This window comes from Vombatus ursinus, unplaced genomic scaffold (genome assembly GCF_900497805.2).
Source record: "Vombatus ursinus unplaced genomic scaffold, bare-nosed wombat genome assembly UNPS02009918.1, whole genome shotgun sequence".
NCBI lineage: Eukaryota > Metazoa > Chordata > Mammalia > Diprotodontia > Vombatidae > Vombatus > Vombatus ursinus.
Window position 1 is genome coordinate 3,840,748 of NW_020949696.1, and position 21,933 is coordinate 3,862,680.

General features: G+C 43.2%; 2 protein-coding genes across 3 annotated transcripts in view; both read left to right on the forward strand.

The window, feature by feature from the left end:
* The first annotated feature begins 9,911 nt into the window (after window positions 1-9,911).
* The window catches only part of ADAT3 (adenosine deaminase tRNA specific 3), a 31,455-nt gene continuing 19,433 nt past the window's right edge, over window positions 9,912-21,933 (forward strand). The window contains exon 1 of the mRNA XM_027853136.1: window positions 9,912-9,996. The gene's annotated coding sequence lies outside the window, so the exon portion shown is untranslated. The remainder of the gene's footprint in view (window positions 9,997-21,933) is intronic.
* Window positions 9,914-21,933, forward strand: part of SCAMP4 (secretory carrier membrane protein 4) — an 88,453-nt gene continuing 76,433 nt past the window's right edge. Inside the window, exon 1 of one of the 2 annotated variants that reach the window (XM_027853137.1) lies at window positions 9,914-9,996. The gene's annotated coding sequence lies outside the window, so the exon portion shown is untranslated. Of the gene's footprint in view, window positions 9,997-12,405; window positions 12,618-21,933 lie in introns of those variants that run through there. The other variant, XM_027853138.1, reaches the window with a different exon arrangement.

Below are 21,933 nucleotides of genomic sequence, written 5' to 3' on the forward strand. Positions count from 1 at the left end.
AATCATCAGCTGTCTTAGGAAGAAGCCCAGGTTATTGAGAAGACAGGCAGGGAGAGGGGGAAGGTCCTACTCAAGGTCACCCAAGTTGCTAATGATGGCACCAGAATTAGAATCTAGGTCCCCTGATGCCTGGCCCGGCACTGTTTCCCCTATCTCATCCTGCCTCTCCTAACTATCGTGGCAGCTCCTCATTAAAATTTAGTGAAAATGCTGCCTTGGCCTTTTTTTTCTTCAATCAGCTGGTGTCTTTGGTTTCCAAAGGGAAATAGCAAAACACGGTCAGAGAGGAATGAAGGCTCAGTGGAATTGTAGGTGCAAGCACATTTAGAGACTAGAAAGCATCAGTCCTACTTCTCTTGCAAAGCTCAGAAGAGCCCCATTAAAAGAGGTATGCACACTGAATGTGTGCACTTCTGCTTGCCTGGAAGGGAGAAACAGCTGAGCTTTCAAAACACATCAGTTACATAAGCCTCAACCCTTAAAAGGTTTTTGCTCTCATAGGCTGCTCTCAGAAATCTAGAGTTGGAAGGTAACCCTGACCCTTCAATCTCCCCTCAGCATCAGTTTGTGGAGTCCTTGCACTTAGCTCCATTCTTCATTATAAATACAGATGTGCTTTATTTGTAGATTCCTAGAATATCAGAATGGTAAATAGCTTAGGGAACACCTACTTCACCATATTTGTTTGGCAGGTGAGGAAATAGATCCTTTGAGAGGGAAGGTCTGAGGTCACCAAACGAGGCAGTGTCAGAGTCTAGAGACAGGGGTAGGAACCCAGGTCTTTTGACTTAGTTTGGGCTCTCTGTGTAATGAAGATTTCTACAAAAGTAATATTTTCAGGTAAACAAATCTCTCTAGTAAAATGCCCAATTAAAAAAATTAACTAATTTGTGTGGATGTCTTTTACAAGTCTTTGCCTTTTTAAGCAGAGGTCATGGTAATTTAGCCTTTTCCTGTTGATTTGGAAAGACCAGAGAGGTTCGTCTGGCTTTGCGGATGACAGGAATGTTAAAGAAAGTCCAACAATTTTGTAGCTGGCAGTTAGGCGGGAATGTATAACAAATAATCTAAGCCAGGGGCATATAGCCATATGACTTCATCTAGCATTTTTGTTCCTTGCGTCAAGTTGATTTGCTTGCCAACCTAGAGAATTATGGGAAGCTAGAAGAAGCCTTGGATCCTGCCTCACATGGTTCCTTGGCAGTTTTGTTTATGTAAGGTCCTTAAAAAGAGATGGGGGGACACAGACTGACATTTAAGGATTTGACAGAAGTTAAAAGGAGTTTTCTAATCCCAAGTCAAGTAGTTGGCTGGGACCAAGGACTTTGGAGTTAGAAGAGAAGCAAGTCAAAACAGCCGAATTAATCCTAGCCTAAGGGTTCCGGTTGGGTGTGGCTGTCATGATGTTAGCCCTCCCTTGCCAGTGGGAAGCTGAGTACTTGCTTCACCCAGCAATTGGTAGCAGAGAAAAGTATGTTGCAGGAAGAGGCTAAAACAGTTGAAGACTAGCAGATGCTAACAGAGGGTAGTCCAGCTAACAAATACATCAGCTAGAACCTAGTAAAAACTGCCACAGAGGTGATGCATCACCTGCCAGAGATGCTCTGGTTAGATGAGAAAAGGGATGAAGAGATGCAACTCCCAGCAAATAGCAACAGAGGACTGAGCAGTTATATCTCAAGAGGACATCATACTATAGATGTTGCCTTAGCCATGTCTATGCCCTGGCCACAAATGTCCCTATATGTGTGCCTTCCATACACATTTCCTGTGTAGATCTCGGTGGTCGCCGTATCATTAAAAAAGTACCCCTTCATGTATGTCCCCTGGTCATATGTACTGTTACGTGTATATTCCATGCTCCCCCATGATGGTGTGGCCACCTGTGGCAGAGTGTACCCCTGTAAATTGAAAGGAAATATTTTCTTGTTATCTAATTTGCTATACTATTTGATTAAATGTCTTTTGCTTTAAATCGTGTCTTTTCTGTTTGGTTTATTGAGAGAAAACATCACTGGGGCTTATGAACTACGGTTGTGTGCAAATACTGACCCATATCCACAAAGTGCCTTAAACTTGGCGGAACTTTCTAGGGGGAGGGGAAGCACATGTCATTGGCCTAGATGCAACATATCATCCATTTGGTAACTACTTATTAAGTATAAATTATGCACAAAGCCTTGGCATAAGCTGAGGACACAAAAATTCAAAATCACAAAGCCTTCCCTCAAGGCACTTAAACCTAGTATAGGAGAGTCATCACACATACTACAGGAAAAGGCAGAATATGATAGGGGCAAACTGGAAATCTAGACAAAATATTTTAGGAAAATGTGATGATCGATGCATTACATTCAGCTGGAGGATGGGGGAAGGCTTCATGGAGGAGGTGATGGAAACTGAGCTGAACCTTGAAGGACAAGAAGAAGGAGGAGGAGGACAAGAAAGCTAGAAATATGTAGAGGGCGTGCTCCAGAGATGGAGTGGACTTTGGATCCCTAGTGCGCAGCACAGTGCCTAGCACATAGTAGGAGCTTAACAAATATTCCCAAATTGCTTAGATAATGCCTTGATTTCTCTCCACTCTCTTTTGCCTCATCAGGATTTGCAATATTTCAATGATCTTTGACTCCTAGCTTCCCCGCAACTAATGAATTGCCAAGTTTTGTTGGTTCTCAGCCCACAATGTCTATCACATCCATTCCCGTCTCTCTACTTAAATAATTTCTGCCAGAACTACTGCAATCGCTTCCTAATTGTTCTCCATGCTTCCACCCTTCCTTCTCCAATACACCCCTCACAGGAGTTAAATTGACATTTGTCAGTCAGTCAATGTGCATTTACTAAGAATCTACTATGTACCAGGCACTGTGCGAAGAGCTAGCGATACAGAGACAAAAGACAGAGCAGTGTTTTGCCTCCAAAGAGCTCACATTCTAACAGAAGAGACAACAAGCAAACAAACATACATACTAGGTAAATGGGAAATAATTAAGAGGGAAGCGCTAGATTTAAGAGGAGTTGGGAAAGGCTTCCTTTTGAGACTTGAAGGAAGACAGAGAAGGCAGGAGGTAGAGTGAGGAGGGAGAACATGCCAGGCTTGTAGGTCAGCCAGGGAAAATGCCCAGAACCGAGAGATGGATCGTCTTGTTTTTGGAATAGCCAGGAGGCCAGTGTTACTGGATTAAGGAGTACCTTTTGGGGAGTAAGATGTAAGAAGATTGTAAAGGTGGGAGGAGGTTAGATTATGAAGAACTTTAAATGCCAACTAGAACATTGTGTATTTGATTCTGGAGGCAATAGGGGGCCACTACAGTTTATTAAGTGGAGGGGGTGACATGAATAGGCTACTGCAATAAATAGTCCAGGTGTGAGGTGATGAGGGTCTGCACTAGAGGGGTGACAGTATTGGAGGAAGGAAAGGGGACATATTCAAGATAGGCTACAAAGAGGAAATCGACAGGCCTTCGTGACAGCGTGGATATTGGGGAACGGTGGCAGGGTGAGAGATAGTAGACAGGTCCAGGATGACTCCTAGGTTGTGAGCCTGAGGAATGAGACAATGGTATTGCCTTCAGTGGTAATAGGGAAGACAGGAGGGAGGGAAGGTTTAGGGAAAAAGATAATGAGTTCAGTTTTAGACTTGCTGAGTTTGAGATATCTACTACACATCCAGTTTGAGATGTCTGAAAGACAATTGGAGATGCAAGACTGGAGGGAAGGACAAGTAGATTTGAGAATCATCAGCACAGACATGGTAATCAAATCTCTGGAGAGTTGATGAGATCACCAAGTGAAATAGTACAGAGGGAAAAGAGAAGAGGGCGTGATCTGGATGAAAATCCAGCAAAGGAGTGTTCTGATACATAGGAGGAGAGCAAGAAGAGAGGGGGGTCCCTGAAAACAGAGAGAGAAGAGAGTATCAAGGAGAAGAGGGTGATGGACAGTGTCAAAGGCTACAGAGAGGTAGAGGAGAATGAGGATTGAGAAAAGGCCACTACATTTGGCAACTAAGAGATCACTGGTAACTTTGGAAAGAATAGTTTTGGTGGAAAGATGAGAACAGAGTGTAAATTAGTGAGAGGAGAAAAAGTGGAGGCATCTAGTGCAGATAGCCTTCTCAAAGAGTTTAGCCACAAAAGGCAAAAGAGACATAGGATGATAATTAGCAGGGATGGCAGGATCAAGGGAAGTTTTTTTTGAGGATGGGAAAGACATGGGCATGTTTGTAGGCAATAGAAAAGGAACCAGTATATAAGGAGAGATTGAAGATAATTGACATATCCTTTGACCATTTATCAATTGGGGAATGACTTGTATTTTTATAAATGCAGCTCAGTTCTCTACATATTTGAGAAATGAGGCCTTTATCAGAGAAACTTGCTGTAAAAATGTTTCCCCCAGTTTCCTGCTTTCCTTCTAATCTTGGCTGCATTGGTTAGAAGGAAAGCAGGAAACTGGGGGAAAAAGGAATTTACAGAAGAAGAAGAAATCAAAGCTATCTATAACCGTATGAAAAAATGCTCCAAATAACTACTGATTAGAGAAATGTAAATTAAAACAACTCTTAGGTACCACCTCATACCTATCAGACTGACTAATATGACAGAAAAGGAAAATGACAAATATTGGAGGGAATGTAGGAAAATTGGTACACTTATGCACTGTTGGTGGAGTCGTGAACTTCTCCAACTGTTCTAGTGAGTGGAACTATGCGGAAAAGGCTATAAAACTGTGCATACCCTCTGACCTAGAAATAGCACTACTAGGTCTGTATCCCAAAGAGATAAAAATGAAATAAAATAAAAAGGAAAAGGACCTCTGTTTACAAAAATATTTATAGCAACTCTTTTGGTGGTGGCAAAGAATTGCAAATTGAGGGTATGACCATCAATTGGGGAATGGCCGAACGAGTTGTGGTATTATTCTTCATTCTAGAAGAGGACCCAGGACATCACGAGGGTGATATCTTGACTTGTGAGTGAACTGGATTTAAGTGAGTCAGAGCTTCAAAAAGACATCAGCCTTATTCTCTCCTCCAGAGTAGTAGGAGTCAAGCGGCAAGACAAAAGTCAAGACTGGCATTAACTGTCCAAATAATTATATTTGCAAATCACGTTAACTTACAACCATCCAAAGAGAAAGAAAATCAGTTTCCCTTATGCATATTTCATTATCATAAATAGTCACAAATTAAAGGAAGATTCCAGTGAAAGGACCACAAAACACTTTTTTCTGCTGCTTTCTGGACAAAATTCACTAACAACAAATTTTAATGCTACTTTTGTTAACCTTATATACTGGGTTAGAATCTGGCTCAACCTCTTACATTTCACATTCTTGATTTTAGGAGTGTTTCTATGTAGATTTAAATTTTTGTTTAATTTAATTTAATTTAATTGCTTTGATTGCTAATAAAGTACTAAATAAAAAAAAATTCAAATTTTTGAAAAGGTTAAGAATATTTCCAAAGCTGGAAGAAATCTTCTTTTGGAACAATATGCACCTGCAATATTTTGTTTCTCACTTGCAGAAAATGAGAAATAAGCTGACAGCCTAAATAAAGAAGTGAAATTCACTGTAAGAGTCAAGGCAACTAAGTGGTACAATGGGCCTAAAGTCAGGAAGATCTGAATTCAAATCAAGCCTCTGATACTTACTACCTGTGTGACCCTGGATAAATCACTTAAATTACCATTTGCCTCAGTTTCCTCAGTTGTAAAATAGGGTTAATGATAACGCCTATTTCCCAGGGTAGTTGTGTGGATAAAATGAGATAATATTTGTAAAGTGCTTAGCATAGTAATTGGTACATAATAGGCCAGTTTTCTTCCTTCCTACTAAACCATAATAGGCTGTTTGCTTCCTCCCTACTAAGTAAAATATCCAGTATAAAGAAAAAGCTTGCAATTGGTCAAGATAACCACATGGGATCTTTTTTAGGAAACAATGAGCAGAGATTCTAATTGTAATTTTTAAAGTCATGTCATTGAATTATTCAGATGATTGTGGGAGAAAACTACAAAGTTATGGAGAAAATATTATTGTTTAATAAAAGTAGCACATAATCTATTAGTGAAATAAAAATATCTAATTCCAAATTTGCTACCATTACTAATTTTGGGTGACAATAAATACTATTTGTGTATATATTATATATATTTATGTAAATAATAAATATTTTATATTTCTCCCCCACAAAATAGTTCAAAAGGTAGAACTCACAGCAAAAATGTCACAATTTAAGGTGTAATTCACACTTGTTCTCTCTGTCTCTTTCTCTCTCTCTCTCTCTCTCCATACATACACACACACACAAGTTGTGGTATATGATTGTGATGGAATACTATTGTGCTATAAGAAATGACAAGCTGGATGCATTTAGAAAAACCTTGAAAGACTTACATGAGCTGATGCAAAGTGAAGTGAACAGAACCAGGAAAACATTGTATACAGTAACAGCAGTATTGTATAATGATCAACTGTGAATGACTTAGCTATTCTTTTTTTTTTTAATGAGGCAATTGGGGTTAAGTGACTTGCCCAGGGTCACACAGTTAGTAAGTATCAAGTGTCTGGTCTGAGACCAGATTTGAACTCAGGTCCTCCTGACTCTAGGGCCAGTGCTCTATCCACTGCGCCACCTAGCTGTCCCATGACTTAGCTATTCTAAGCAATACAATGATCCAAGACAATTCCAAAGGATATGTGATGAAAAATGCTGTCCACTTCCAGAGAAAGCACTCATCGAGTCTGAATGTAGATCAAAGTATGCTTTAAAAACAAAAAAAGCTATCTTTCTTGGGTTTTTTTGTTCTGTGTTTTCTTTCACAACATAACTAATATGGAAATATGTTTCACATGACTGCACATGTATAACCTATATCAAATTGCTTACCTTCTCAATGAGGGGGGAAGGGAAAGAGGGAAAGAGAGAATTTGGAACTCAAAATTTTAGAAAAAGAATGTTAAAAATTTTACATGTAATTGGAAAAAAATAAAATATTTTAAAAAAAGAAGATAATTGACAGAGTGGGGATGTCAGAGGGGGCAATCTGTTGGAGGAGATAGGATGTAATGGGTTAGCTTGTGAAGGTAGAATGGTTTCCTTGGTCTCTGCCATCTCTTTGGACTACCTCTTCATGTGTAATGGTTTTTCCCTGCCTTCTCAATTGGTGGGAGAGGGAGAGGAAGGAGGGAGAGAGCTCAGAACTGAAAATAAAATTGAGTTAAGAAAAGAGCCAAACAGGTTTATGTTTGATCTCAGAGGCAATAGAGTCATTGGAGTTTATTGAGTAAGGGAATGAAATTGTCAAGATCTAAGGAAAATGACTTCAGCAGCCGAGTGGAGAATACATTGAAATATAAAGAGACTTGAGCCAGGGAGACCAATAAGGAGACTGTTTCCATAGCCTAGGCTTTTTGTTCAGTTCTTTTCAAAACTGTCTGCCTCTTCATGGCGCCATTTGGGATTTTCTTGACAAAGATACCAGAGTGGTTTACCATTTCCTTCTCCAGCTCATTTTATGGATGAGGAAACTGAAGCAAATGGGGTGAAGTAACTTACCCAGGGTCACTCAGCTAGTAAGTGTCTGAGCTCAGATTTGAACTCAGGAAGAGGAGTCTTCCCGATTCCAGGCCCCAGGCACTTTATGCAGTATTGTGCTACCTAGCTGCCTAGCCTAGGCTAGAGGTGGTAAACTAAGATGGTGGCTACCTGGCCCCAGAGGGTCCAACTACAGTAGGAGCAAATGGTAGGAATGACAAAGCAAATTTCAGCTCCACCTAAGGAAAAATCTAACGATTATAGCTATGCACAATTGGTTTTGCTTAACCATTTTTCTTCCTTTACAAGGGAAGGTTCAATTCCAGGGGCAAGCAGGTGGGCGTATATTCAGAACTGAGAGAGATGTAAAAACAAAATCCATCAATATCAACAAAAGTTACTTTCAAAACAAAACAAAAACAACGATAGCTATCCAGAAGTGAAACGGGTGTCCTTGGGAGCTGGTGACTTTCACATTACAGGTGGTCTTCAAACAGAGGCTGGGGATGCCACTTGTCAGGGATGCTGTAGAGGCCCAGGTAGGATGATATGCTCTCTGAGAGTTCTTCCAGCTTTAAGATTCTGTGAAGTTATAGGGAAGTTGATTGTAGTTCAATACAAGGAATGTCTTCCTACTAATCAGAAATGTTTCCCCTTCCTGAAATCTCTTCATCCTTATGTTTCATTTAGAAGAAGCAGAGAGAAATAATTGGGCCTTGAAGTCAGGAGGATCTGCGTTCAGGTCCTGCCCCTGAGACACACTGGTTGTGTGGTACTGGGCAAGTCACTTAATCCCTTGGTAAGTAAATCGCTTAAGTTTTAGTGAAAGTGCTGAGCTACATTGGTAGAGTGAGTTTCCTATACTGAGAAAGCACAAGTCCTATCAACATTCCTGTGCTTTGGACTTACTTAGGATCTCACAGAGTTGAAAAGGACATCAGAAGTCTCCTAGTTCAATCCCTTCATTTTATTTTTTTCCACTAAAATTTTTTGTCCTTGCGAAAGTTATTCCAAATAATGTAATTTTAAATAAATTAATATTTTCCCCATGCAGCTTTACTGAATATAGTATTAGATTTTTATGAATCAAACTACAAATAACTTGAAAATACTTTACTCAAATTACGATTAAACTCACTTGTAAATTATTTAAATATTAATTACAAAACCTACCCTGCTATGGGGGCATTTTCTTCAGCTCTAAATATAACTTCTTCTGCGTGTGACAAAGAAAATTCAATTCAGTTCAATAAGCATTTATTAAGTGCCTACTATGTGCCAGGCACTAAAATAAAGATGAAAATAGCAGTTTAGAAAACTATTTGCAACCTGACCTGGATGTAGTGTCAGAAAAGCGCTATTTGTTGGCAATACTTTACCTATTTCATTCGCCTGTAGTTAAGAATTTCTGCAAAAAGAATTTTTTTCTCCATTTCTAAAATGCTTATTGTCAAGATCATGCTAATTTGTATTTCCTTACAAGTTTCAAAAGTATCAAGCAAGAAAAACTGTGGTACAATTTTTAGCTATGTGACCCTCTCCCCAGAGTTTGTGGCCTTAATGACTTTTCATTCATTTCAACCATGCGGATATGCAAAGCAGCATCTTTCTCTATGGGAAGCTAGGTGGCGCCATAGTGCATAGAGCGCTGAGCCTTGACTCAGTCCCCCCCAGTTACTAAAGCTACCTTTGAGGCTGTCTCATCTCTGCTTTGTGTATCTTGTACATCTCTTATTCATATGTTGTCCTTCCGTGCCATTAGAATGTAAGCTCCTTGAAAGCATGCGCTGGGGTTTTGTGTGTGTGTGTTTTTCTTTTTTTTGTAATTCCAGAGCTTAGGATAGCACCTGGTCCATGAATAAATGCTTGCTGACTAATAAGTCATAACAAGAAAAATAACAGCAATAATAATAATAATAATCGGCTCCTAGCACATATGGTCTTGGAAAAAAAGTGGCCCCTTCATGAACGAGTGTTGAATGGAATGGAACGGGATGCCTTAATAAGTAGTAAGCTCCCCATCCCTGGAGGTGTTCAAACGGAGGCCAGATGACTTTCCGCTGCAAAAGAGTAGAACGTACACGTCCAGCGCACAGGACACCACGACGAGTTAGGTCGCCACGCACTAGAGGGACTCCACCCCACCCTCCTCCCCTCCCTCACCAGCCCCGTGACAGCCTTCTAGAAAGGCCACGCCCCCATCACGAGAGCGGAGGGCCGCCCGAGGGGGCGGGGATTCGGATGGGGCGCGCTAGGGCTCCTGGGGGCTGTAGTCCTGTTCGGCCACTCCTGTAGTCCGCGTCTGGTCCCGCGGAACTACGACTCCCGTCGTGCCCCACGGCCTCGGAGAAGAGAGCTGGGTGGGGGGAGGAGAAGGAGAGGAGGCAGCCGGCGAGCGTTCAGCCTGTTGCTAAGCCTCGAAGGAACCTACGTGCTCGGGCTGCGCTCAGGTAAGGTCGAGGAAAACATCTGTCCGGCGGGCGGTAGCGGGGTGTAGATTCCCTGCGGTCGCGAGGCTGGGCTCCGGGAACGGGTCACGCCCCCTCTTCCTTCAGACGCGGCCCCTGCTGGGCCTGGGCCTGGGTCCCGGCCTGGAGGGTCCTGGGGAGGGGCTAAGGGAGGAGGAGAGGGGAAAAGGGAGAGGGAGAAGGAGGAAGGAAGGAAGGAAGGAAGGGGAGGGTCAGAGATGGAAAGGAAGAAGGGGAGGGAAAGAAAAAAGAGAGGAGAGAAAAAGGGAGGAGAAGGGAGGGGAGGGGAAAAGAGAGGGAAAAGGGACCAGGGAGGGGGGAGGAGGGGATGGCTCAGGGATGGAGAGGGGGAGGCGATAGAAAGCGGGAAGCCCCTTCAGGAAGGCAGGCTGGCCCTGGGGGCACACACGTGGTTGGGGGGCTGGGCTCACGGGGGATTCTCTCTAGTTGAGAGGAAGGCGTTCTCCCGGGGGAACCACCTGAGGAAGCATCTGAGGGGGGGGGCATTGTATTTTTCCTTCTTTATGTCTCTGAAAAATCTCTCTCTTCCCTTGGCCGAGCCCTTCCTTTTTCTCCTCTTTGCTCATATTCAGCCCCCTCTCCCTATGACAACAGCATGTGAGCTACTCTGGTGTAGGAATTCCTGTTCAGGTACTGGTTGGACTAAATTATTTTTGAAAAGTACCTTCGTGCTCTGAGATGCTCTTATCTCCCGTGGGAGGCATGAATGAATGAAAGGAAAGACATTTACAAAGCTTATTACATGCTAGACAATCAGTCAAGCCTGTATGTGCTAAGCTGTCACTGTGCCAAGCACTAGAGATACAAAGAAAAGACACAAGCAGTGCCTGCCCTAAAGAAGCCTACATTCTAATGGTAGTGGTTGTTGTGCAGTTGTTTCAGTCTCTTCCTGACCTCATTTGGGGTTCTCTTGGCAAAGATACTAGAGTGGTTTGCCATTTCCTTCTCTGTCTCATTTTACAGATGAGGGAACTGAGGCAAACAGGGTGAAATGACTTGCCCAGGGTCACACACCTAGTATGCATCTGAGGTCGGATTTGAACTAAGGTGTTCCTTATTCCAGGGCCTGCCCTCTATCCGCTCTACCTGCTCCATGGTAGAGAGAGCTCGTGTATAATTAGATACAGACAGTTGTTTTTATCTAAGTAGACCATGCTGCAGGTGGTCTATGTAAAGTGATTTTTAAGTAATTTGAATTTGCCAGCAGACAGTGGGAATGGGAGGGAGAGAGAGGGAGGAAGGGGGTCTAGCCCCCTTACCCAGAGGTCTCAAGCCAAGCCCCTGAAGCAGCTGTGGTCTCTCCTGTGTAGGTTCTTCTGCTTTCACTTGGAGGGGTTTTTTTTCTTTTTTGGTGGGGGTGGTGAGAGGCCACAGAGCACCAAGGTGGGGTGTGGGGGGCAGGGGGAGACCCAGTACTATGCAGTAAAGTTAATGTAGGTGGGGTTTTTTTTTTTGTTGGTTTTTTTTTTTTAGAATGCAGAATTTTTTACTTAAAAGCCAAATCTGTGTAATGCAAATTTAGGTAAAGTGGGTGCTAAACATACAAAGTTCCAGAAAGGTCCCAGACACATAAAAGGTTATGAATCTCTGGCCTAGAGAAAGGACTTTAGGACATTGGGTAGGTCCCTTCTGGGAGCTTGTGGGCAGGAATCCCAGGATGGCTAGGTGTGTGTGGATGGTTTGGGGTCTGTACTCATGGAAGGAAAACTGCATTGATTAAATAAATAAATAAATAAATATGTCATTCTCACCTCCATCCTCCCCATTCCCCTGTTAACTGTAGGCTTTATGAGGGCAGAGGCTGGGACTTTACTTTGTCTCTCCTTCTGCTTAGTACTCACTGTAGTGTATTTGCTTAATTGGTGTTTGTCAAGTAAGGTAGAGTTAACAACAGTGAAATAGAACCTTTCATTTGCATCAGTAGGTAGTGAGTTCCCTGTCACTGGTGATCTCCCTGTGGAGGCTGAATGATTGCTTCTGCTCCATGGTTGTAGAGGACATTTCTGCTGTGGAGTGGGAGATAGGATCATTGGCACTTTAAAGGATTTCTAGGCCCAGCCCCTCATTTACAGAAGAAAAACAGGCCCCTGGAGGTTAAGGAACTGGCCTGCCTTTAGGTTACTCAGGTAGTTAAGTCTTAGAAATGGGATTTGTTTTGAAAAGCCGTTAAGGATGTGGATCTGATTTCCAAGTCAGTGATTTTAAGCCTGTACCATTGAAGCAGGAAGAGACTTTAAGTTACTAGGTTAACCCCTTTATTTAAATGAGGCCCAGGGAGGCTAAGTTAATTTGCCTGCACTCACATAGGCCCTAAGTGGCCATGCCAGGACTCCTACCCTCTCTCTTTCCACTTTATGGCTGCCTCAAACTAAATGACTTGCCCACGACCTCACTTCCCTCACGTGTCCGAGTTGCTAACCAGTGATTAGGGTTGCTGGTTGATGAAATTAAGCAAAACTAAGTAGCCTGCATGGTGTGAGGCCATCTAGTTTCAAAAGGAACAGCGCCCCGTAACAGAGCCAGCTGGAAAATCCAGGAGTATGGAAACATACAGATGTGGGTGTGCAGTGACAGCTATGCTGGTGAGCAGGGGAATTGGTGCAATGGGCAGGTTAGTGAGGTGGTGACAGACACAAGTATTTGGGTCAGTAGGCTGTTTTCTAACCAAGTTTGACCTAATTAGAACACAAGTTTAGAGTGTGAAGTTTGACTGCATTCTTTTGACTTGTCTCTCTCTAGAACTACAGTTATGTTCCTAGTTAGTATATTGGCCAGTATCCCCCTGACACAGGACACACAGGGGGACTTTGCTGCTGCCACCTGAAGGTGAGTTTTCTCAGGCAGTGTGGCATGATGGAAAGTCAGAACTGGGAGTCAGATCAGGGTTCTTCAGACTATTCCTTGGGCAGCCAAGAGGAGGGAGCAAAGCAAGTGGGAAGGCTTTATTTGTCAGAACAAAGATGCCAATTACTTTCACCTGGGAACCTGAAAGGGGAGGGGGGAAGGGGAGCACCACCCCCCCCACCCCCCATTTTTCACTTATTTGCAGGAAACAGATGAGGAGACCACTGTGGGTCTGTCATAATGTTTGTTTATTTATTTTTTTGAACTTGGGGGAAGATGTTAACATTCTGCTAGAGACAAATAAGGGTGTTTTTGTGTTTTGAGTTGGAGACAGTGGCTGCTTTCATGGAGCCTAGGCCCGATTTTGTGTACCAGGGGAATCATGTGGTAGGGAATAGATGGTATTTCATCTTCTCCTATCAGTTAGAGAGAAACTTGGATTTCAGACCAAGCCCTGTGCCCTGCACAAGTAGCAATAGCTAATTTGATCGTTTCTATTGCTGTGGAGGCAGTGTGGAAGGGTGGGGAGAGGGCTGGAGTGAGGCAGACCTGGCTTAGACATTTAGCAGTCTGATCCTTGGGCTAACATTTCTGTGATGCTTTAAGGCTTGCAAAGTGCTTTGCATATTTTATTACATTTGATCCCTGCGACCACCCTGTTATTATCCCCATTTTATTTATTTATTTATTTTGCTTTTTGGCTAGGCAATGGGGTTAAGTGACTTGCCCAGGGTCACACAGCTGGTAAGTGTTACGTATCTGAGGCCAGATTTGAATGTGGGTACTCCTGAATCCAAGGCTGGAGCTCTATCCGCTGTGCCACCTAACTGCCCCTATTATCCCCATTTTACAAATGCAGAAACTGAGGCTAGTGAAGGACTGAGATGGGATTCAAACTCAGGTCTTTCTGACTGAATCCAGCATCCTGTCCACTTTACCTCCCAGCCACCTGGAATGAATAAATCAATCATGCCTTTCTAGCATTTCCAGTAGCTTGCAAAGTTATGGAAGTGATACACCCCAATGTGGGGGTTTTCAGCCTAGAGCTAGGCATTACAACAAGGCCTTTCCAGACCTAATAGGGGAGAATCAGAAGCACTTAGCTGAGTTCATGTCTTAATTTCCAACATCTTTCCAAGTAGTTAGAGGCAGTAGAAACACTCTTCATTTCTAACACCGATTGGAAAAGGTAGATTTTGACTCAATATCTTCCTAAAAATTAAGACGCTCTCTGTAACAGAATGAACCAGTTTGTTAGATGTGGGGAAGTGTCGAAGTGCTGAAGCTGAATATTGGCCTAGTCTCGTAACCTTTGCACACCTTGATTTTCTCCTCTCTTAAATGAAAGGATTGGATGATACAATCTTCAGGCTCCCCGACTGTGATCCTGTGGTCCTTCTAAGTTCTTTTCACTGAGGTTTTGTTTTGTTTAGTTTTGTTTTAAAATCTTAATATTTTTATTTATACTTTTTTTTTTTTTTTGCAGCAGCTGGTGGTTAGCTCCGTGGAGAGAGCACCGGGTCTGGAGTTAGGAAGACTTGAGTTCAAATCCAGCCTCAATCACTTATTAACTGTGTGACCCTGGGGAAGTCACTTAACGTCTTACCTACTACCTTCCTTCCTAGTCTATAAAACCCAACTGAAAAGCTCCCCCTCTTAGCCTGTCAAGTCAGTGAGATTGTTTTCCCTTATTAACTTGGGTGTTTTCCCTCTATTAATGATTTCCTATTTATCCTGTCCATAGCTTGCTTTGTTTTTATTTGTTTTCATGTTGGGCACACCCCTTCCTCCATTAAATTGTAAGCTCCTTGAGTGAAGGGACTGCCTTTTGCCTCTTTGTATCCTCAGCACTTGGCACAGTGTATGGCACGTGGGTAGGTACTTAATTAATGTTTATTGAATTGAATTGGACCTCACATAGCACCTTTCAAGTCTAATGCACTTATCATATAGTGTCGTGTCGTCTAGCTCTCTGTGAGAGGCAGCATGGTATAGTGGATGGAGTTGGGATCTGGGTCAGCAAGACCTGAGTTGAAGTCTTACCCACATACTGGCTGTGTGTGATCCTTCACTTCTCAGGACCCCCGCCCCCCCACCCCAGCAATAACTGTTCTGTAGTTTATAGCCTTAGAAAGTTGCTTGGGGGGGTGGGGGGGTGGGAAGGACCCTGTGGCAGGCAGGCACAGGGCTCTTTGACCAGGAGCCTGTGATACCACTGAAGTCAGAGATTAAACCTGTTCAGACCAAAAAGAGGTTTGTGTCTTATTCCTGTGTTGGACTCTGTAGTCTATTAGGGCAGATAGCCTGCCTCATCTAATTTCAGTTTCTCCCCCATGGTGCAGCACAGTCTAATCATTTAAATAAATGAATTGAGTAAGAGCTCAAATCTATTTTCTTATATTTTTTTTAGGCAACTGGGGTTAAGTGACTTGCTCAGGGTCACACAGCTAGTGTCAAGTGTTTGGTCTGAGGCCAGATTTGAACTCAGGTCCTCCTGACTCCAGGGCCAGTGCTCTATCCACTGCGCCACCTGGCTGCCCCCATAAGAGCTCAAATCTAGTGATTTAAGATCTACAAATTAATAAATGAATTAATTTTGGGAACTAGTACTTGGTATAGCTGCACTAGGAAGAGAGATAAGGGTCTTGCTGGGGCCCACGCATGAGTAATTGCTAGGCACAGTGTCTTTAGGCTGGGGAGAAATTGTCACAGACGGTGTTTCTGAGACTAGGGAGAAGTTGGGGTCCAAGCACAAACACCCCATCAACTTGAAGTCTCTTTTTTCTCTTTTTCTTTTTTTGCCTTTTTTTTGGTGAGACAGTCGGGGTTAAGTGACTTGCCCACGGTCACACAGCTCGTAATTGTCAAGTGTCTGAGGTCGGATTTGAACTCAGGTTCTCCTGACTCCAAGGCTTTGGAGCTTTATCCACTGGGACACCTAGCTGCCCCTTGAGGCCTCCTTTCTCGTAAGGAATTACAGCATTTCAGAGGTGGAAGGGCCTTTAGAGGGCACTTCCTGGAAGAGAATCCCCTCTACTCTGTCCCTGCATAACCTAAGAGGTTCTTCAGCCTTGTTGGATCACTCCCAACCAGAGGGCACGCGCTACCTCTCATTGCTGCCTGTTGCTCTTTTCTCTAATTAGGAAGGAATTAGATATTAGGAGAATTTTCTTGACATCCAACTTAATTTTGCTTCTTTGTAACTTTCATCCATAACTCCCCATTCTGCCCTTTGGCCCCAGGCTGGACAAGTCTGAGTGATCTCACATTCGCAGGACAGGATTTGAGATGCTTGGAGGCAGCTGTTGTATTCTCCCTGAATTTTCTTTAGTTCATTCTAAACCTCCTTTGTTGCTTCAAGCACTTCTTATGTGGTGTGGATGCAGACCCCTTCTCCATCCTTGCTGCTCTTCTCCGGACACAATCCAGCTTATCAGCCCCACCCCAGGTGGTACCCAGAGCCACATGTGGTCTGACCAATGCATAGCATAGAGGAAGTGCCACCTGGCTTCTCTGGCTGCCGGGCCACATAGACGACTCACGTTGCACTTTGCCAATGCCCCAGACCTCCAGGTCTTTGTCCAGTAAACTGCTCTGTTACCCAAAATGCCATGTAGTCAGGCTTCTGGAGGCCACGTGTGAGGCTTTATGTTTGCCCCTGTGAAATTGGATGTTATTTAATCTGGCTTCACGTTTTTAGTTTGCCCAGGTCATCTTAGATCTTGTCTTGGTCATCAGGTAGGTCCCCTACCTGACACCTCTGTTGTCAGCAGACTTGACATATTTGTCACCTTACCTCTAGTGGGGGTTCTTCACCTTTTGGGTGTCCTGGGCCCCTTTGGCAGTCAGCCTGGTGAGCCTAAGGATGCTTTAGAAAATAAGACTTATAAAAGAGAGAGAATTATGAAGGAAACCAATTCTATTGAAATAGTTATCAAAAACATTTTTTTAAAGCATGGACCGTAGGTGAAGAACCCCAGAAAATCACTAATAAAAATGTTAAATACTTAGGCACAAACACAGATCCCTGGTGCCCTGCCAGCATTCTTTGAAGTTGACAAGAAGCCATTAATGATTTTTCTTTGGATATATGTAGCCAGTCAGTTTAGAATCCTTCTCACTGTACTGTCTCATTGAGATTATATCTCTCCATCTTGTTCACAAGGACATCACAAGAGACTTTTGTCATATGGTTTGCTTAAGTCTCAACCATATACCAGCATTCCCCTGAGCTACCAGTTTAGTGCCCCTATCAAAAAAGGAAATAGAGTTAGCTGAGCATGACCTGTCTTAGTGGAGCCCTGCTGACTCTTTTCAATCCTTGCTTCCTTTTTTTATTTTTAGATGGTATGTTTGCCAACTCTCTCTCTAATAAGACCTTAGAATTTTGCCAGGAATCATGCTTAAGATTGCTGGCCTCTGGTTTACATTTCCATTCTCTTATCTTTTTTTGAAAATTGTGCCCCTCTCCAGCCCAGTGGATGTCCCTGTTCTCTTCATGTTTCGGAGATCACTGGCTCTGGTTCAGCCATCACACCCGCCAGTTCTTTCAGGGTTCAGGGATGCAGTTTATCTAGGGCTGGCCGATTGAACTCAATGCAGGCAGCTTCGGGGGCTGTCTTAGGACCTTCTTGACTCCCTATTAGTCACTTTGATTCTGCCCTTTCTAGTCCAGAGTTTATTCTCATTGGCAGAGAAACCAGATCCAAATCAGAATTGAGCATCCTTGCCTTCTCTTACTTGCTCGTTAGTTATTGTTGTCCCGTCTGCCCTGAGCAGCTGTCCTGTTCCTTCCTTGGACCTTCTCTGGTCCTTAGTAGAATTGAAAAAGCCACTCTCTGTTGTCCTCATTTTCCTTGCTATATATAGCATTAGCTCATTCTGAGCTTTGACACTACTCACATTATTCTAAAATACCATGCCACACTTTTTGTATCCTTACCTACCCATGATTGCATTGGCATAGGTGGAGGGACTATCATTTAATTGTGTGATTTAAAAAAACAAAACATGTAGGATCACAAATTTAGAGCTGGAAGGGACATTATAGGCCACTGAGTCCAATCCCCTTATTTTACAGATGAAGAAACTGAGGCCCCAGAGAAGATAAGTGAGTTGCCCAGGTTCACATAGCTAAAAAATAACTGAGGTAGGATTTGAATCCAGCTCTTCTGACTCTTAAGTCCAGTGCCCTGTCCATTATTCCAGGCTGCCTCATAGGAAGAGCAAAGAAATCAAGAAAACATCCAAAGGACCTGGGCTGTATATATTGTTGTTTCTATGTATTTCTTCCTCCCTTGCATTGTAACACTGGGTTTGATGGCCCCTGGCACAAGTGGGGAAAATGGCAGAGAAGTGATGGAAGTGAAGGGTGGGGCAGGGCAGGGCGGGACTTGGCTTGCATCTGCCAGCCAGTTGCCTTTTCTCGGTTGTGTGAGAGCCTGAGAGTTGACAGGTGGTGGAGGCCCTCCTTCCTCTTCTTAGGGCAGCTGCCCACACTCACTCTGTGAATCCCAACAACCAGTACTAGGCTGTGGTCCCTGCCCTCAGGACAAATAGAGAAGAGCATGAACTTTGGCACATCCTTAGGAAAACACGGAGCTGCTTTCCTGTGCTGTGCCAGGCGTCATCATTTCAAAGGGTCAGATAGCTAAAAACCAAAAACAGTGTCCTACCTGTTGAGGAACCGTCTGTTGTTTCCCTCTCTATTTGTCCTTCAACTTAAAAAGTGGTAATGACCAACCACTAGCATTCAGTAGTATTGTTAAAGCTCCCGTGACAGACGGTCCTGTGAGCTCTAGGTGGTAATACAAGTACTGATATCCCTTTCCCCATTATACAGATGGAAAAACTGAGGCCCAGGGAGTCTGAGTGGCTTGCTCATCATCAGTATTGCAAAACCCTGGGTCTTCTGATTCTTGACCAATGTCCTTTCCCAATGTACCAGACTGCCTTTAGTTGTGTTAGAACAGCTACTCTCATTTCTGTAGCACAGAAGTTCTTAACCTGAACTTTTTAGTGTTTTTGTAACTATTTCAGTATAATTAACTTCCTTGGTAACCCTGTGTGTTTTACTTCATGCATTTAAAAACATGATTTTGAGAAGGTCTCCATAGGCCTCAGGAGACTGACTGCCAAAGGGGTCCAGGGCACGAACACGGTGGAGAAGGCCTGCTTTAGCCCTGTAATGTTGGTGAAGCTCCTTCCTCAGGACAGCCTGGGGAGGCGCAGTTGTACCAGCATTTGCCCCATTTTACAGAGGGGCTCAGTGGCTGGAGTAACAGCAGCGGCTGCCTGGGGACGTGGGGAGTAGGGCTGTCACAAGAAGGTTAAAGGCTGAGCTCTGTGATAGTCTGCCGGGATTTGTCGCATGAGACTAGCTGAGGCAGATTCTTTTTTCATGGCATTAGGGGATAAAGGATTTGGAAGAGGCAGGTGAGCTATGGCTTCGTTGGTGGTAATAAAGGCATCTTGTTCTTCCAGTTGAAGAGTAGCACACGTGGTAAGGTCTTGTAGGGGTTTAACAGCTTCAGCATAGCCCCAGACTCATCAGGGGTAACAGCCAGCCAATCCCACTCAGAGTGGCATACATGTAGAAGCCAGCAGTTGGATGAAAGGCCCTAAGGAGGGGCTTAATCAATGAAGAAGAAAGGCAGCGTTCTCCCCTGTTCCCCTTGAGAATTGCCATGGTTTAAGTAATGGGCTTGAGGTAAGCGCAGCTGGAGCTTTTCTCTAGAGGTTTGCCGAGCCAGTGTGAAGGGGCTAAGAACACAACATCCTGCAGCTTTTTCAGTGTTTTAGAAGAGAGCAAAGGAGGTCTGAGTGTGTGCTGGGGCTACCTGGGCCCGGCAGATTGTGGCCCTGTGACAAAGAGACTGTCTTTGGGGTTCAATAAAGGGAGTGAACAATAATAATAATAAAATTATATATAAAACATAAATGCTATTTATTAACGCTTTAAGGTTTGTGGCTAGGTGGTACAGTGGATAGAGTGCTGGAGTCAGGAAGACGAGTTCAAATGTGGCCCCGGAAGCTTCCTAGCTTCATGACCCTCAGCGTGTCCCTTAATCCTGTTTGCCTCAGTTTCCTCATCTGTAAAGTGAGCTGGAGAAGGAAATGGCAAACCACTGCAGTATCTTTGCCAAGAAAACCCCTGATGGGGTCTTGGAGAATCAAGGCTGATGTGACTAAACAAAAAATCAGTTTGCAAAGCAATCGATATGCTTAGTATTTTCTTACACCAAGTGAATTTAGGCGTGATGTAAGGAAACACTTTTAGACATAAGGAAAAACAATCAGCACCATTGAGAAGGAGAATTAGGTAGTAGTAGTAATAATAATAGCATTTATAAACTATTTTAAGGTTTACAAAATGCTGGATATCTGTTATATGATTTGATCCAGGTGCTATTATCATCCCCATTTTACAAGTGAGGATACTGAGGTAGAGTATAATTCATTGACTTTCCCAGGATCACACAGGTAGGAAGTGTCAGAGGCAGGATTATTCACTGTGGTACCTAGCTGCTTATGCAGAACTTAGCCATTAACTATGCATTTGAAAGAATGCATGATAAAATCATGGCAGGATTAGAGAGTCCTGGAAATCAGTCAGTCTGTTGCCAGGTGCCAGGCATTTTGCTCCGTGCTAGGGACATATACAATAAAAGAATTCCTATTCATATGAAGTTATAATCTAATGAGAGACACCGGATACGTTACACTTCTATGTAGACTAAATAAATATCAGGAGGATGCTGGTGACATCACCTAACACAGAGAATTTGGGATGGAAGGCGCTGGAGGCTGAGGGAGCAGGAAAGGCTTCCCCTCGAAGGTGGGCCTTGATTGGCACCTCCAGTGCAGAGGTGAAGATTCAGGGAGTGCATTCCAGGCCCAGGGGACAACTGGTGCAAAGGTGTGGAGAAGAGAGATTGAGTGTTGTGTGCAGGGAACGGAGAAAAGACGTCAGGGAGGCTGGGAGGATAGGTCGGGGCCATGTTTCAAAGGGCTTTAAAAGCTGAACAGAGAAGTTTGGACAAATGGCTGCATATTCTTCCCAGACCTCTTTTTAGAAATAGATTTTTATTGTATCTCTTGTGTTTGCATTGCCTCCATTTCCCTCTGTATCTCTCCCTTTGTCCCCCTCCCATAGAGCCACCTCTTTATAACAAAGAAGTTTTTGGTTTGCGTTTTTGGAGGCAGTCGGGGTTAAGTGAATTGCCCAGGGTCACACAGTGAGTAAGTGTCAGTTGTTTGAGGCTGGATTTGAACTCAGGTCCTACTGACTGCATGGCCCGTGCTCGAAGAACTTTTTAAAAAGAAAAAAAGATGAAAAAGAGAAAGAAAATGAGTAAAACTAATTGATGCATTGAAGTGGTTGTAACAATAATGTCTTTATCTTTAAAGTTTTTAAATTAATATCTTTTCTTTTTGCATCACCTTACAAAATTTTCTCTTCACTCTCCTACCCAGAGAGCAATCCCTTGTAACAGAATAAGAAACAGAAACAAGGTTCCTCCAAATGAACTCATTAACTGACAGTATGTACAGTGTTCTGCTTCCGTAGTCTCCCACCTCTCCTGTGAAGGGATTGAGGCACATTTTCTTACCTCTTTTGGGGCCGAACTTGGCTATTGGGCAGGGTTCACTTTAGAATGTCTGGTTCTTAACATTTACATCGTAATCTTTGTATGTAGAAGTCTCTTCATTCAGCCTTCTCTGCTCTTCATGCTCATCATTTCTTTTGATTCAATAATATTCCATTGTAATAAAGTGCAAAATATGTTTAACTCTTCCCCAGTTGATGAGCATCTACTTTGTTGCCAGTTCTTTGCTACCACAAAAAGGGCTCTCTACATATTCTGGTATATGTGGAATCTTTTTTTTTCTGTCAGTATTTGCCTAGCGGCAAGATCCCTGGGTAAGAGGTTATGGATGTTTTAGTCACTTTCTTAAGAGTGATTCCAAATTGCTTGGATCAATTCACAGCCCCACTAGAAATGCCTTGTTTTTAAGAGAAATAATCCCTGACCACAGCATAGTCTTGTGGGA